The 16966-nt window shown below is 37.6% G+C and overlaps 1 protein-coding gene and 1 non-coding gene across 2 annotated transcripts in view; one reads left to right on the forward strand and one right to left on the reverse strand.

Annotated features, from left to right (window-relative positions):
* The window catches only part of LOC126176530 (aromatic-L-amino-acid decarboxylase-like), a 102557-nt gene that overhangs the window by 27286 nt on the left and 58305 nt on the right, over positions 1-16966 (forward strand). The gene's annotated exons all lie outside the window — the stretch shown is intronic.
* On the reverse strand, positions 12403-12477 carry Trnat-ugu (transfer RNA threonine (anticodon UGU)). The gene has a single exon. It is a non-coding gene; the product is annotated as a tRNA-Thr (tRNA).

Raw genomic sequence — 16966 nt, forward strand, 5'->3', positions numbered from 1 at the left:
AAAAGCAAAGTGGAATTAATCCACGTTCTATGAATATGCATAACTACCAAATACTGTTCATACAATAATTCACATACATATAATTATCTATGTTACAGTTTACAGCCTGCTGATTTTAATGGTATGTTTGCTTTTACCTGAATGTTTGTTAATTGAGAAAGACTGGTAATTAAAATTTTACAACATTGTAATTCTAAAATTAGTGTGAGCTAAGCAGTAGTTTTGAGAGGACCTACACCACTTGTTACAAAACTTGAAATTCCTTCCTTCTAGTATCTAGTTTCATTTTTTGAAAAACTAAAACTTTTAACTTAAATAATGTCCATAACTAAATTTTCCCCCCACTAAAAATTACCTTGCCCATTTGAGTCATTATGCTCATTTGATTCTAGGATTTCATATTATAATCTTGTTGCCCTAATTTTTCTATATCTGATAGTGCCCTTGGCTATCTAATTGAGCCACTAACTAAGAATATGAATAAATTCAAACCAAGTACCATTTATTATATTCAATAGATTAACTCTAATACTATTCATCAGTAAACTCTTCCGGGCTAAGTTGCCGTGGTCGATCTGTAGAACTTCTTCTCCCTGATGAAGATGCCGGCCGTGAAAGCCTACATGGAATGATTCTAATACTATTTCTGACTTACTCTGTTTCATATATTAATTGTGGTTAACAAAATCACAAAGTGTCATTACACGAATCTGTATACAGGGTGAGTCAGGAGGAATGGTACATGCTTTGATACATGGTAGTATTAGTGATTCTGAACAAAAAACTTCATATGGACATATGCCCTATTGTGAATGGTTTCCAAGATAGAACACATTTAATATCACTTTTGTACATCTTTCTTTAATAAGTCAAAAACCACACACACAAATGAAAACGGGACTCAGTGCACCAAAAGTGTAATCATTTAGTGTACATTCATACTGTGAACAACTGGATACCTATATGCAAGGTTTCTTCATTGTCTAGTGTGTTTTTGGTGAGCAATTATTCACAAAAACTTTTACACATCTTGTCTTTAGCTATTCAACTGTTATAAATGAATATTTGTGCAGAATTTGTTATGTGAAAATTCAGAAATACTGCTGGATTATTGAACTTCTATCTGACATTGAAGAATAGGATGCTTGCTTGGTTGACTTCATAACAAACTGCAACCTTATAATCATGTGAGGGACTGCATAAAGAAGTGATCATCACTCTGTTGGAACTTAATTTGAATAAATGTGCTTCTAAGTGAACCTCTGTGTTGCTTCTGGTATTGATCCACATACATAAATGGCCCAAACAGTTTTCAGCAAGGGAGTATGATTTCAAATGTGCTGCCGAGGATGAATGATCTACACCAAGTAAGAACACTTCCAATATGTACCAACAATGACTAACAAAGTACAGAGTGCAACAAAACAAGTAGTAATAAACTAAATAAAGAGACATCAGTGTCATATATCAACAGTGAACTTCAAAAATTTAGTTATTGGTAAGAGCAATTGGGAAACTGTGACTCAGATTTAGAAGAATGAATAACATGGAACAGTTTATGATGGGAGATTCACTCCATAGTATACAGTCTCAATAAATAATCTTCTGAAGCAACAGAAACTACTGTATATTGGATGTAGAAATAAATAAATTGTGAAAGTATTAATGTTTCAATGTTGTTATATATATGTTTACGTATGTATCATTCATATTCTTTGAAGGTTGTCTGTCACATGTCTCATAAATTCTTTGCTTCATTTTTTCGTGTTGTTGTGATGATCTCTGGCTATGTTTTGAAATGTGCAGTTGGTGTTTCATATCATATTGTCATACTGTGTGATGCTTCATAAATGATTCATTTCTAAAATAGCATTTGATGATTTGTCAACATAGTAGTAGATGTGCGCTGTTGATAAAGTTTGTATGAAGTGTGACAGTTGTCCAATTTTGGAAAAGAATTACTCAATGATACAGAAGTGCAAAGACGAGACAATGGCTTATGAAAGACAACAACTCGATAAACTCACCAGCACAGAAAACTGGGGGAGCTGGAGAATTATTATGAGAACTATTTTAGAGTGTGACGAAATCTTTGATGTCGTAAGTGGTGAGCTGATTAGGCCAGAAGGAAGCAGACAGAGTTACACAACTGAGCTTGCAAAATGGATAAAGGGTAATTCAAAGGCAAGACTAATTCTGTTACTTGACACCAAACCTTTACTTCCAGTTGGGGAATGCAAGACTGCTAAAGAGTTTTGGGATAAGCTATACAAGATCTATAATGTGCACACAGCTGAAAACATTGATCTGCTTAGACATAAATTCCATAACATTGTGTGGGAGGCATCTGGAGGTATACAAGATCATCTAGCCAAATTTGATGATGTACAAAATGAGATTTTGTTGTTGGACAAGCCGATTGACGATGGTGACCTTCGTGCATGATTTTTGCAAACTTTTCCAAAAGAGTTCGATTACATTTATATTACGTGGCATGATCTACCTGCTGAAGAAAAGACATGGAATAAATTACAAAAACAGTGTTTGAGTGATGAACTAAGAATAACAGATCATGATGACGAAAGTGTTGCTACAGCAATGATGTCAAAAATGAAGATTAACAAACTGCAACAGAAGCACAAACAAACCTCCTCTGCAGCAGATTCGTTAGGAATGCATCATTATAAAAGGAATAAAGACAGAAAATGCTTTTTGTGTGCTAAAGTAGGTCACTTATTAAAACAGTGTAAGACAGGGTTAGCTTGTTTTAAATGTAAGAAAAAGGGCCATCGATCAAATGAATGTAGTAGTGTAGACAAAAGAGAAGATTGTGCTATGTTGTCAACTAATGTAACATCAGTGGATAATTCAAGAAGCTGCAGCTACACAGATACTTCAAAATTGGTGGAAACAGTATCAATGGTGAGACACAACAGTTTTTCAGTAGATGTGAATACACTGGACTGTGATGAGTGGTACACTGTCAGTGGTGCAACACATCACATAACAAATCAGAATGATTGGTACACTATGTATGAACAATTTGAAACTTCGAGAAAGATGGATAGTGCCAAGAATGGTGTATATATTGAAGCATTTGGTACAGGCCGAATTGATGTACAGGTGTTCAATGGACAGAATGATATTTTGAAGATGTTTGGTTTTGCCCTGATGGATCCTGTAACTTGTTTTCTGTTAAGAAAGCTGCACAGAAGGGAATAAAACAAATAATCAAAAATGATGGCAAATTATGGGTATATTTCAAAAACAATATTGAAATTGCTACTGCCACATCCTGCTGTGAAAATGAACTTTATCATTTGGCTGTGAAGGTTTTTCGTCAAGAAAAGTCTTGTGTTGTTACTGAAACAGATGACACTTTACAGAGCTGACATGAAAAAATGAGTCATCAAAGTAAACTCTATGTGCACCAGTTTTTGAAGGATCATGGTGTAGAGACAACAACTAATATCAGTTTTTGTGCAGGGTGTGTCTGTGGTAAACATTACCAGATGCCATTTGGTGAAAGAGTGCAGAAACCCACTAAACCTGGATTGTTAGTGTGTGCAGATGTTTGTGGTTTGATGGAAGAAAATGATCTGCAGGGTCATTGATACTTTGCTGTTTTTAAGGATGATTTTTCCAGTTTTAGAGTAACATACCTTTTTTGACACAAAGATGAAATTAAAGAAAAGCTGCCACTGTTCATTAAAATGATAAAGACTCAGGCTGATGTTACTGTGAAAGAATTATGTACAGATGGTGACAAGGAGTTCCATAATAAAGATGTGCAAAAATTTGCTTTCTCAGTTGGACTGAAACATTCAATCACAGCACCATATGCGCCTCAACAGAATGGAATTGCTGAATGGGAAAATAGAATCCTGTGTGAGATGACATGTTCTTGGCGTTGCTCTGCTGAACATCTGCCAAAAGCATTGTGGGGTGAATCTGTTCTGGCTGCAACATTACTGATGTTTCGATGTTGTTATATATATGTTTACGTATGTATCATTCATATTCTTTGAAGGTTGTCTGTCACATGTCTCATAAATTCTTTGGTTCATTTTTTGGTGTAGTTGTGATGATCTCTGGCTATGTTATGAAATGTGCAGTTGGTGTTTCGTATCATATTGTCGTACTGTGTGATGCTTAATAAATGATTCATTTCTAAAATGGCATTTGATAATTTGTCAACATAAATAAATAAATAGGCACGTAGATAGTAAGATGCTTAGTGAAATGCATTTGTAGATCAAAAACATAATGTGTGAAACCTTCAGTAGAATCAAATAGAAAGACCTCTCACAAAACCCAAAGAAATTCTGCTCATATATTAAGGTTGCCAGTGACACCAGAGTTAGTGTCCAGTGCAATACTTCTGCTTGTTGTATAAACAGAACATTTACAACAAAAGTTTTGGTCATAAATTGCAGTCTCTCAAGTAATTAAATGAGATTATTGAAATAGATTAAGAGTTTTGAAGCAGGGAAAGTGGCACATTTTTCTTGTATACTTAGCTTATCAAATGGGGTAGCATTTTTTCAGGCAGACTGGCTTTGTTTTTTTTTTTTGGGGGGGGGGGGGGGGGGGGTTTGAGGTCCCAATATTCATCTGATTGTCCCAATTTAGGCTTTCGATGGTTTCCCAAAATTACTACAGGTGAATATTGGGATGGTACATATGAGGCTATGGCCAACTACCTGTCCAATCCTTGTCAAAAAATATCTCTTAGTATGTTAATACATGTATATATGAATTATATTACTTTTGTTGTTCTTAAATTATGATACCAAGACGTGCCCTATAATCCTGAATGAATAAACTTCTACCACTATTTTCTTGAAAAGGTCAATGCTGACAACAATTGTTGATTGTGACAATTCCTGTAATGCCTGAAATATGAATTATGTTATCTTTGTTGCTCTTAAATTGTGATCCCAAGAAATGACAAATATCCTTGAAAAATTGGAATGTAACAATAGGAGGTTCATTCAAATGAAACCGGGTCAGCGTGTCTACCTTTGCCTTACACTTAAGATGGCACCACGTAACTGCGGGTATGGTGACAGTATCTATTGGTAGAGACACTGATGTGTGTGCACCATTTGGTGTTGCATAGTGACTGTGATTTCATGTCGAAGAGAAGGTGGTACACAAGTTATCGTCCACTACCGAATATGCAAGTGAGTAAGCAGAAATAACAATGAGTAATTTGATTTTTGCTGGAGGAGGGAGTTGGAGGCCATGTAATGTATCAGTGGTTGAAGGATGTGTACATCGAGTACAGTATGAGTCGCTCAAGTGCTGTGGAGCAGTGCCTTGAGGTGCGTGAGTCACTGGAAGATGATGCTTGTCCTGGAGAGGGTCATCATGTCATCAAACCAGAAATGGTTGTGGAGGTGAATGCTTTAATCTTGGACAACTGCAGAATCACTGTAGATGAGTTCCATCAGTTACTGGATATTAGGGTGGGTACCGCCCACACCATAATGCATCAACACTTGAGGTTTCAAAAAATCTGTGTGCAGTGGCCTCCCCATCAACTGACTGCCAAACAGCACAATACTCAAATGGCACTGTCTTTGAGTCATGTGCAACCTTATCATCAGGAGGGATGCTGCTTTCTGTCACATATTGTCACAGGTGACAAAACATGGTGTCACCATTTTGAACTGGAAAGCAAGCATCAGAGCAAGCAGTGGAAACATGCAACTTCACCAACTCCAAAGAAATCAAAGGCCAAGCACACCAGTTTTTAAGGTCATGATGTCCTTCCTTTTTGACCACAAAGGTCCACTGATTGTTGAGTTCTTTAACCTACCACAAGATAATTGCTGCCCACCCACAGTCAATGCAGTGAAGACGACATTGCAGCAGTTTTGGTGGGAAACGTAAGAACTTCCACCGTACAGTCTCGTGTGACTTTCATGTGTCTGGACCTCTAAAACAAGCTATTCATGGACACTGATTTGCAACAAATGACAAATTGTGTGATTGGGTCAAGACCTGGGTCTGAGAGCAGCTTACTAGCTTCTTCAAGGATGGAATCGACTGGCTAGTGTCGCAATGGGATAAATGTGCCAACAGTTTGGCGACTATTTTTGAGTATGTGTACTGTGTATAACTACATTTTTGAGTTAATAAAATCATCACCATTGCTATATACTAGTGACCAGGTTTAATTTGAATCCCCCTTAAATGTTATGAAAGGGAAAGTAGCGGACATGCTGAGTCGCAGATAGGCACAACAAAAAGACTCTCACAATTAAACTTTTTCACACACACACACACACACACACACACACACACACACACACACACACACACACACACACACACACATATATCCAGTAGTGCGTTTGTGTATGTGTGTGTATGTGTGCGTTGTCTATTGTTCATGAAGGCCTTAAGGATAAAGGGTACTTATAAATGGTGGAAAAATCGATATTTTTTATAAGTTTATTAAACTTTATAGTCTTTCCTGATTACATTAATATATACATCATAGGGTTTCAAATGAAAAATGACCTGTATATACCAAATTTTAAAGTTACAGTCATGTATGCCGCCACGCCCCCTTTATTTCTGTTACAGAAACCAGTATTATTTCGAAAAGAACTGTGAGCTTTCTGTTTCCAGTGATTATACATATGATACAATGTATATGTTGGTAACATTGCAGGTTTCTAGTGTTTGTAAATCATTACCTTTGCTAGTATTTACTTTTTTTTTGCTGAAGCAATTTGTTCACATGTTACTGAATGTTTGTTGCCCAAGCACTACATATATTTGTGGAAGTACATATCCTTTAGTATGCAATAAATATGAACTATACTATGCATCAAAAAATTCAGTAAAAGGAAATTCTATGGTAACCAGTTCACAAACAAAGCAAGACACACTGGTGGAAGTAATCTGTCTTCAGGGAAAAAACTCCCACATGGCACACTTCCTGATGATTCAAATTTTTGTGTTTACAGTGACACTGTTTGTAGTGGATTTGTTGTTGGTGATGTGGGCACCTTATATTCTTTGATAAAGGAAGCAGTGAAATGTAAACAATGTGATGGTATAGACTGCCTGGAAATAACTGAACAACAAAGTAGCAGGAAGGGTTTAGTGTCAAAATTAGTTGTTCTGTGTAGATTCTGCAATAAATCTACCTAAAAAATGCCTTCAAACATTGTGCATAATTCACACGGTGTGAATTTGAAGTTAGTGCATGCAATGCATGCAAGTTGCAGAAAACAATAGAAATTAAAACAAATGATACCATTCATGACAATGTTGAAATAATCACCGCCATTTTTAACAACCACCTTCTGGCATCAGCAGTACAAACTGGAAAAACATGTTCTGTTAATGAAGCCATGTTATCCCTTCAAAAATCTATTAATAAAAAAACCAAGCAGATTAAAGTGTCTCCTGTCACAGTACATGAAATTGAGAATATAATTAGAGAGTTGAAGAGCAAGAATTTTGTTGGCATAGTTGGTATCTCTTCAAGATTACTGAAGGAGTGCTATAAGTCGATAAGCAAAATACTGTGCCACATATTCAATGAATCCATCCAGCATGGGATTGTTCCTGAGAGACTAAAGTTTGCTATTGTCAAACCGCTCTTGAAAAAAGGTGATAAAGCAGACGTTACCAAGTTTCAGCCTATCTCCCTTTTAACAACCTTTCCTAAAATTCTTGAGAAATTGGTTCAGGAAAGACTTATTGAACACCTCAAGCATTATAAGGTATTAAACAGTAGCCAGTTCGGATTTCAACAGGGTGAGTCAACAGAACAAGCTATTTTTTCCTTCACCCATCAAATCTTATAGTCTTTTAATGATAAATTATCTCCTGTTGGTATCTTCTGTGGCTTTTCTAAGGCCTTTGATAGTGTTAATCATGAAATCCTCTTAGCAAAGGCTGAATATTATGGTATAAGTGGGTCAGTTGGCTCATGTATTAAATCCTACCTAGCTGGAAGAAAGCAGAAGGTCATGTTGAACGACTGTGAGGGGTACTCTATGTCATCTAGCTGGGGCTCTATTGGCTGTGGTCTTCCGCAGGGCTGTGCAGTTGGCCCCCTTCTCTTCCTCATCATTATCAGTGACCTTCCCTTGCATACTAGCTTTAGAACTCACTTTTTGCTGATGACACCTCTGTCCTCATCAACAAAACTCCCAACCTCAATCTTGAGGAATCAGCCAATATTGTCTTTAGTGAAGTATGTAATTGGATTGTAAATAATGGGTTATCACTAAATGTTAAAAAGACCCAGTTTGTACATTTCCAAGTAAGGAAAGAAGTTGAGGATCAATTAAGTATTACATTGAATGGTAGTGAGTTACTACACGTTGAGTCAACCAAGTTTCTGGGTGTACACATTGACAACAGTCTAAAATGGTCTGAACAATTTTGCACCTCCACAAAAAACTCAGTTCAGCAACACTTGCTGTTTGTATTATTTCCACTGTATGTGACCAAGACACCACAAAAACTGCTTATTTTAGTTATTTCCATGCACTATTGCTGTATGGCATGGTTTTCTGGGGTAATCAGCCACTATCCAAAAAAAATATTCATTGCCCAAAAGAGAGTTATTAGGATAATGAGCAGAGTCCAGCCTAGACATTCTTGTAGGAACCTTTTCAGAAAATTAGGGATACTGCAACTGCATGCCAATATATCTACTCCCTGTTATGTTTCATTGGTAAAAATGGACAATCGTACAAAACCAATGATTCATACCATACCCACAACACCAGGAGGAAGATGGACCTCCATTATGAATCAAAAAACCTTACTATTGTACAAAAAGGAGTTCATTATATGAACTGCAAGGAGTTCAATGCTCTCCCACCATCACTGAAATTACTTATCCACGAGCTTCCAGAATTTAATCAACAGCTCAAACAGTATTTATTAGATAATTCCTTCTATTCGGTAGAAGAATATTTCAGTAGAGTTAACTGTAATTGATTTTTTCATTTACTAATTTGATGTGCTATTGTGCATTATGATACTCACAATTTCTGTTAACATTACTGTGTCTTTCATTTAGCTATTAAGATCTACCATTTTTTTCAACGTAATTTTTTCTATACCTATTAATGCGTATTTTGTCTTATACCAGACATCCTCTTGCAAGAGGTACATACTTTTATGTATTCCTTTTGTATTATTTGCAATAATTCTGAAATGTCCTACATCTATGCGAATGCCTCACAGTATTGGATTTATGGGATATAAAAAAATAAATAAATAAATTGGAAAAGGAAAGAAGGTTGCTCAAACATTTTGTGGTTTGATGTACCTTCCTCCTCCTCCTCCCAGTAGGTTCTGCAAGTACATAAAAATACTTGAAACTTGTGCCTAAAACATCTATGAAATGTGCAGTAGAAGAAACTGTAAATATTAGTGGAACCAGGAATATTGCTGTTGCACTCGATGGGACACGGCAATGTCAAGGACATTGTTCCTTGAATGGTGTTGTAAGTGCTACTTCTTTGGAGAATGGAAAAGTTGTTGATGTTGAGTGCTTATCTAAGTACTGCCACACCTGCCATGGTAACACTGAAGGACATATTGAACATCAGTGTTCTAAGAATTATGATGGTTACAGTGGAGGTGTGGAGTGTGGTGGAGCTCTAAAAATATTTCAGAGCTTGGTGCCTGTTTATAACGTTAGATATACAAAGTACCTAGGTGATGGGGACTCTAAAGCTTTCAATAAAATTAATGAGTTCAATGTTTATGGTGATACCTTGGTAACAAAACTGGAGTGTGGTGGACATGTGCAAAAGAGGATGAGTGCTATATTGAGGAATCTACAAAGAGAAATGAAAGGAAAGTTGCTATCTGATGGAAAATATCTGTCTGGACAAGGCAGATTGACAGAAACTGAAATAGACCCTCTTCAGAGGTATCATGGACTGGCCATTAGACGAACTCCACCTCTGAATGATGTTACAGCAATGAGAAAAGCTGTATGGGCCACCTACTTTCATAAGTTGTCCACAGATGACCACCCTGTTCATGGACTTTGCCCTAAAGTGACAAATTCTTGGTGTGGTTACCAAAAAGCAAAAGAAAGTGGTCAAATATACCATCATCAACATTCTCTTCCTGAGCCTGTTATGAACTAAATAAAACAAATTTTTAGAGACCTGAGTGACCCTGTTTTGCTCAGTAATTGTCTTCATGGTGGCACTCAGAATACAAACGAAAGTTTCAACCATTTCATCTGGTTACAAAAGTTGGTGTGCTAGATGCAGTGATATGGTTCAATGATGAAGTGATAGGAAGGTTAGAAGTTCTGAGAAATTTAGGTATGAAATGTGGCTCTAATATGGAAGATCAATTGCTTGCATGTGACAGACAATGGGTGCATGAAGCTGAAAGATTCGCTCTTCATGTTACCAAAGAAGCAAGAAGTGCTAAAAGGAATGCCAAGAGGAAGCTTGAAGATGAAGAAATGCTGCAGGATGAAGACTATGCTTCAGGAATGTTCTGGAGCACAATTTTATTGGACTCATATCTTCATTCGCAACTTCCCACAAGTTGAAGTTTTCAGAATTCAGGTACAAATATTTCGTAAGGTTTATAAAGCATTGCTCTAATTTTTTTCTGTAACTTGCAATAGTCCATACTTATGTAGTAGACCTAAGCTTTATTGCAGAATCAACTAAATTATAGAAATAATAACATTTTATTTAAAAAAATTTTAAAATTAAAATGTAAGATGTGATATTTTTTATCCTTGTAATGTACGTAATAGGTGGAATTAAATAGATCTAGTACCTCAGCCATCATGTCATGCATATCTGATAAAAATTTGGTCTCCTTCAAAAGTATAACATTGGATTAATTGGTACCTCAGTTTGAGGAAGCATTTTGGAAAAAATAATTGCATCAATTTCTTTGTAATTTCTTTAATTACCTTATGCAGGTTCAAAAATATTCAAAATACTTCTAATTTGGTTAGAAAGTGTGCTGCATTACATGATATCAACAAAAATATGTAAAACATATACTTCATAAACAGTGCCTGAAAGAAATAGGTGTTGATTTTTACATAACATTGAGCCAGAAAAGTATCCTGTATCCTTAATGGCCCAAAACATTAATTGTGAGAGTCTTTTTGTTGTGCCTATCTGCGACTCTGCATCTCTGCTATATGGTGAGTGGCAACTTTCCTTTTCATAATATTATTATAACCTTGAAAAAGTGATCTATGGATGACTAAAATTATTACTTCTACTACAGCTACTACTGCTGCTGCTAGTTGAAAGATCACTGCTGACAAAAATGGTTGGTTATGATAATTCTTCATTCATTTTCACGGTGAAAGTCCTGGATTTTCTAAAACTGCTAGCAAGGAGTTATGTGATCAGAAGATTTAAAAAATCACAGCTTTTATTTCAATTCTTGATGCAGCAAATTTCACAAGTAATAGCAAAGACTGTTGAACTTCAACCATTTACACATGTTTAACCACCTTGACCAGGTGGTCTTGAAAACTTGAAATCAACAAGCATAATGATAAAGATGTTAATCTGAATTTTGTGTGCCACCTAGGTGGACTCTGCAATGCATGTTGGCCCATGATAGTGTGCAGAGATGATCACAGTCAATATGTAGCACTCAAGACAGCACCAAACCGGCTCATCCTGGCCCATTTAATCTACCACTTGGGGTGGAACATGCTCTTGACATGATGCTGGGACTACTTCCTCTTGCTGCCCAGCTGCCTTAACTTGACTCACATGAGCACAACTTTGCTTGCCCATAGCCAGGTTCACAACCAGTAATGTAACTAAGTTGATATCTAAACAATGTGAATGGTTATGACAGATCTCAGAAGCAGCTTAATCATTATCTTGTCGATAGCACTACTGTTGTTGTTATTGTTGTTGTTGTTGTTGTTGTGGTCCTCAGTCCAGAGAGTGGTTTGATGCAGCTCTCCATACTACTCTGTCCTGTGCAAGCTTTTTCATCTCCTAGTAACTACTGCAACCTAAATCCTTCTGAATCTGCTTAGTGTATTCATCTCTTGGTCTCCCTCTACGATTTTTATCCTCCACACTGCCCTCCAGTACCAAATTGGTGATTCCTTGATGCCTCAGAACATGTCCTACCAATAGATCCCTTCTTCTTGGCAAGTTGTGCCACAAATTCCTCTTCTCCCCTATTCTCTTCAGTACTTCCTCTTCAATACGTGACCTACTCATCTAATCTTCAGCATTCTTCTGTAGCTATATATATGACGGTAGTATCTGTTCCCGAAAGAACAGTTACCGTCAATGACCATGCAGCTTTGCTAGAAATGAAATGATATTTAAATAGACACCCTAGCTGCAAGCAGGCATTGATATACTTCATTGGGGACATGTTGAAAATGTGTGCCCCGACCGGGACTCGAACCCGGGACCTCCTGCTTACATGGCAGACGCTCTATCCATCTGAGCCACCGCGGGCACAGAGGATAGTGCGTCTGCAGGGACTTGTCCCATGCACGCTCCCCGTGAGATCCACATTCCCAACACGTCCACAACACTACATTCGTAGTGCGCCTAATAGATGTTTGCCCATCATACTCATTACTCGTGGCAGATTAATCTACCAAGTCCCGTACGAGTTCGGGCATACCGTGTGCGTTCGCACAAGAAGGTCAAAGGCCGGGAACCCATATTTTTAACTATATATATGACGGTAGTATCTGTTCCCGAAAGAACAGTTACCGTCAATGACCATGCAGCTTTGCTAGAAATGAAATGATATTTAAATAGACACCCTAGCTGCAAGCAGGCGTTGATATACTTCATTGGGGACATGTTGAAAATGTGTGCCCCGACCGGGACTCGAACCCGGGATCTCCTGCTTACATGGCAGACACTGTATCCATCTGAGCCACCGCGGGCACAGAGGATAGTGCGTCTGCAGGGACTTATCCCATGCACGCTGCCCGGTCGGGGCACACATTTTCAACATGTCGCCAATGAAGTATATCAACGCCTGCTTGCAGCTAGGGTGTGGCTACATTGTAGTTGAAACAAATGAACCCTCTGAAGCTATTATTACACAGGACTTGACTACCACATCTGACAGGATTTTGGCAACTCAAATCAAAATCATCACTGTGCAGCTTGCAGATATTTGATTTAACTGTGCAAGTGCTAAGCACACATTGACACTCAGAATATCAGTTTTATGTCGCTGAGGCTTCAGTGTCTCAGTAATAGCTGAGCAAGACCATAAGAGGGTTCCCTAGCCACGGACAAGACGGAATCACAATATTTGTAGCACCATTGCCATGCCACCTAGGTGGATGCTACAATGTATTTTGGCCCTTGATAATGTGCGCAGATGATCACAATCAATCTACCATTCTAGAGACATGATCAATCTGGCTCATTTTCCTTTTGTCTGTTATATACATAATGTTAACAAATTTCATTTCCAATTATTCAAATTTAGGTCACTACCACTGCTGCCTTAGCAGGACTCTGTGACAACTCTACAATAAACTGTTCTGACCTAATAACAGCCCTTATATACGATTTTGACAATAGCTTGTACTAGTGGTGGCTCATGCAAAATTTTACCAATATTCTACATCAATACAAAAACAGAAAGACAACAAATTCACAGAAAATACAATAAAATTAAAAGTAGTACCCACTCAGTGCCAACAAATGAAGTCCATATGCCACTGTTTTCTGCTGCAGAATTCACTTATAATGTTGGAGTTGAAACCCTCAATGTTGGTTACCATATTCTTCTCAACTATTTTTCATTATTGCACTCTTGGAATTCATGACATATTCTAATGAAACAGGCAAATATTTGTGACATGGAAGAATACAAACATCACTGCTGATCACTGAATCTGTTACAAATGTGGAGAATAGAAAAAATAATAGCATACAATAGGATGTGAACCTGCTTCCTTCAGTCTGATACCCTGACACCACTAACCACCCAGTCACACTAAACACACACAACATTCAACTGCATTATTATTTATGTTAGGATTTCCTGAAGGCTTTTACCACTGATGCATTAGCTGACATTTAATTATAAGAAATAGTATCAAAGGTGACCTGTTTGTGATAAATCTTCAGTGTGCCAAGAACAATATTAGTAATATAAACCTGCCCAAGGGTGAAACATTCTCTTTCCAGTGTCGCTTTTTTATTGGTCTGTTGGTTAGAGCTCAGATGGCATGGCTGGGGTTATTTCATTTCTGTTCTTGCCTCTACTGAGGTAGGTACTAGGAGGATTGTAGCACAATTACAGCCATCAGGGATAATGTCACATCACAATCAAACACAGGCATCTGCACCCCTTCTCTGAGAGAACCATAGCATGGCTGAAATCATTTCAGGGCTGAAATCATTTCAGCAGTACATACTGTGCATTCTAGTTAGCATAGAGAGAGCACTCCAAAACACGTTTTTGTCCATTTTGTTTGTATACTAGCATGTATTCAAAGAGAAATGGCATAATTTTAGCGTAATATTTACAGTGTGTTACTTATTTATTTATTTTTTTAACTTTATTGCCAGTTCCATTAGTCCTGATAGCAATGGAGTTGCAAGGTTATGGAATGAGTCAGTATTTTTACAATGTTAACAATACAGCAGCAGACAATATGGTTAACTCATGACAAGACACATAGTAACAACACGGAACACTAGAAGATACAAAAACATATTACATACATCAGAATTAATACTTATGTGTACACATTCAAATTTACAATATCAAAGCATTTGGGCAACAATATAATGCTACAGCAACAAATAGTTTAAATTTATGCTTACATTGAATGGCTAATTCAATTGTATGATAAAAACATGCTCCTATGCGTTAAGAAATTCACTAATTGAATAGAATGACTTTTGTATTAGTTATTCCTTCAGTTTGCTCTTGAACTTTGATGTTTCAGGAGCAAGACTTTTTATGACACTGGGTAGAGCACTGTAAATTTTGATGTCTGCATAACTTACTCCTTTCTGTACAAGGGTATAATTTGACTGGTTGCTATGAAAGTCCTCTTTTGACAATGTGTTGTGACCTTGATATTCACTATTGGTTTTGAAGAGAGAGTGTTTTTTGTTAATGAAACATAAAAGAGAGTATAGCGATACAGATGGCCGTACCGTAGGTACAACCACAACGGAGGGGTATCTGTTGAGAGGCCAGACAAACGTGTGGTTCCTGAAGAGGGGCAGCAGCCTTTTCAGTAGTTGCAAGGGCAACAGTCTGGATGATTGACTGATCTGGCCTTGTAACAATAACCAAAACGGCATTGCTGTGCTGGTACTGCGAACGGCTGAAAGCAAGGGGAAACTACGGCCGTAATTTTTCCTGAGGGCATGCAGCTTTACTGTATGATTAAATGATGATGGCGTCCTCTTGGGTAAAATATTCCGGAGGTAAAATAGTCCCCCATTCAGATCTCCGGGCGGGGACTACTCAAGAGGATGTCGTTATCAGGAGAAAGAAAACTGGCGTTCTACAGATCGGAGCGTGGAATGTCAGATCCCTTAATCGGGCAGGTAGGTTAGAAAATTTAAAAAGGGAAATGGATAGATTAAACTTAGATATAGTGGGAATTAGTGAAGTTCGGTGGCAGGAGGAACAAGACTTCTGGTCAGATGACTACAGGGTTATAAACACAAAGTCAAATAGGGGTAATGCAGGAGTAGGTTTAATAATGAATAGGAAAATAGGAATGTGGGTAAGCTACTACAAACAGCATAGTGAATGCATTATTGTGGCCAAGATAGACACGAAGCCCACGCCTACTACAGTAGTACAAGTTTATATGCCAACTAGCTCTGCAGATGACGAAGAAATTGAAGAAATGTATGATGATATAAAAGAAATTATTCAGATAGTGAAGGGAGACGAAAATTTAATAGTCATGGATGACTGGAATTCGAGTGTAGGAAAAGGGAGAGAAGGAAACGTAGTAGGTGAATATGGATTGGGGCTAAGAAATGAAAGAGTAAGCCGCCTGGTAGAATTTTGCACAGAGCACAACTTAATTATAGCTAACACTTGGTTTAAGAATCATGATCGAAGGTTGTATACATGGAAGAACCCTGGAGATACTAAAAGGTATCAGATAGATTATATAATGGTAAGACAGAGATTTAGAAACCAGGTTTTAAATTGTAAGACATTTCCAGGGGCAGATGTGGACTCTGACCACAATCTATTGGTTATGACCTGTAGATTAAAACTGAAGAAACTGCAAAAAGGTGGGAACTTAAGGAGATGGGACCTGGATAAACTGAAAGAACTAGAGGTTGTACAGAGTTTCAGGGAGAGCATAAGGGAACAATTGACAGGAATGGAGGAGAGAAATACAGTAGAAGAAGAATGGGTAGCTTTGAGGGATGAAGTAGTGAAGGCAGCAGAGGATCAAGTAGGTAAAAAGACCAGGGCTCGTAGAAATCCTTGGGTAACAGAAGAAATATTGAATTTAATTGATGAAAGGAGAAAATATAAGAATGCAGTTAATGAAGCAGGCAAAAAGGAATACAAACGTCTCAAAAATGAGATCGATAGGAAGTGCAAAATGGCTAAGCAGGGATGGCTAGAGGACAAATGTAAGGATGTAGAGGCTTATCTCACTAGGGGTAAGATAGATACTGCCTACAGGAAAATTAAAGAGACCTTTGGAGATAAGAGAACCACTTGTATGAACATCAAGAGCTCAGATGGAAACCCAGTTCTAAGCAAAGAAGGGAAAGCAGAAAGGTGGAAGGAGTATATAGAGGGTCTATACAAGGGCAATGTACTTGAGGACAATATTATGGAAATGGAAGAGGATGTAGATGAAGATGAAATGGGAGATACAATACTGTGTGAGGAGTTTGACAGAGCACTGAAAGACCTGAGTCGAAACAAGGCCCCCGGAGTAGACAACATTCCATTGGAACTACTGACGGCC

Source organism: Schistocerca cancellata, chromosome 3, assembly GCF_023864275.1.
Source record: "Schistocerca cancellata isolate TAMUIC-IGC-003103 chromosome 3, iqSchCanc2.1, whole genome shotgun sequence".
Taxonomy (NCBI): Eukaryota; Metazoa; Arthropoda; class Insecta; order Orthoptera; family Acrididae; genus Schistocerca; species Schistocerca cancellata.